This window comes from Lolium rigidum, chromosome 4 (assembly GCF_022539505.1).
Source record: "Lolium rigidum isolate FL_2022 chromosome 4, APGP_CSIRO_Lrig_0.1, whole genome shotgun sequence".
NCBI lineage: Eukaryota > Viridiplantae > Streptophyta > Magnoliopsida > Poales > Poaceae > Lolium > Lolium rigidum.
The window spans coordinates 190,380,609-190,382,534 of record NC_061511.1 but is presented as its reverse complement, the minus strand read 5'-3'; positions in this window follow the sequence as shown (position 1 = coordinate 190,382,534).

Here is a 1,926-nt window from a genome sequence, read left to right as displayed (position 1 = left end):
GACGAGATTTGTTTAAGGGGGAAGGGTTTGTAACATCCCAAAAATTCAAAATAAAACAAAGGAATTTCATAGGTTCCAAATTTTGGAACCAACAAAAACTTTTATTGAATGAAGTTTGAGGCATAGTGATCTTGCTTAATTCTTGTGCTATTGCCATGATTGCTTGTTATTAGTATTTGAAATAATCTTAAACCCTAAACCCCACCCCTCTTCTCACCATCCTAGTTAAAATAAAATAAAAGGAAATTAAATAAGAAAAAGGCATATGTGCCTATGGCTATAATTATAAATCTTTACCCTAGAACTTTCCACTTTGTTTAGAGGTTTGGAAAACCATCATACACCTTACCTAGCACTTATCAAACTTAATCCAAGTTGTTTCCAAAGAAAATAAAAAGAAACTAAAAATGCCATAGAGGCATATGAGAGTAAAATGCAAATTTGGGAATTTGAGAAGATTGACCCTAGGACTTGTTGTGAATGGTTGGATCACTTCCATATACCATTTCAACACTCAACAACACCATTTGGGCCAATCCAAGTCAAATCAAAATTCAAATGCAACATATGCATAGAGGCATATGTGGCACTTAGCCATTTCACCAATTTTTGCCTTATGACTTTAAACCTTGACCAAAGGAGGGGAAACCATCTCTCAACCTAATATAACACTAAATTGACCCTAACCAATGTCCAAGTAAAGCAAGATCAACAATTTACAAGTTTAGTAAATTTTGTAACCTCACCTCTTATGTGTTATGGCCATTTTTGCAAATCTTTGACCAAGACCTTTTAAATTGGTTTCAATGGTTGGAAAATGTTTCTAAACTAATAAGAACCACATTAGAGTCAACAAAAGTCAACTCAAATGTAGAGAAATCAAATAGGGAGAAATTCCCCAAAATTCACTCACATACACTTAGCCCAATTTGAAAATCTTCAACCAAGGCCACCATTGCTTGACTTATGGTTTCTAAAACTCTTATATAACAAAAACAAACACAAATGCATAAAAGAAACCAGATTCAAATCAAGGGAAATTTCAAATTTGACATACATAAGATAATGGTCATATGACCCATTTATAAAATCTTCACCACTTTACACCCCTGCATTTGAATCTTCCTAAACTAAACTTGGTCAACTATTGCCATGTCATCCAAGACCAAGTCAAGGTGAACAACTTCTCTGTTGACCATCACTGCTGAAGTTGACCAGGTTGACCAGAAATGGTTTGACAAGATAGGACTTTGAAGCAAAAGGAAGATGACCCTCATTTTGAAAACTTGCAAACTTACACCAAATTAAACCCCAACACCACCATTATGCATCTTTAATTATATGTTTAAGACTCACCAAAAATAGTTCCAAAATTCGACAAAAATGTTCTTGCGGCCATTTCTCCGAACACCTTGTGGGCGGTTCCGGTTTGGACAACACCTGCTATTACCTGATGGTTTCTTGCCTAAACCACCTTTGAGTTGTGATCATTAGCTCCCTCTATGATCCCTACCTCTAGCCCAGTACTTGCCATGGATGGTTAAAGTGAAAAAGTGAGAGAAACTTACCATGTCAAGCACACACGGCCAACTTTGGCACCTCTCTCTCTAGCCTCTCTCTCTCACCCAAACTTTGTCCTGGAGAATCCCACCGACAAGGCTGATCATGATCATACACGATTGGAGCAAAGGGACGCACGCTACGGCCGAACACGCACGCCCTGTACGCCCAAAACCATGCCCGTCGACGCGGTGACCGCGCACCGGCCACGCCGACGCGTCAAGCACTCGAACGACGCCGTACTCCCCTCGCAGCCCTACCCGGGCGTTGAGCATCTACTCCCCGCCCTCTACACACTAGACACGCTCCCGTAGCTCGCACTCGCACGCGTAGCCACCGCCATGATCAAGACCTTCCGCCACGGTA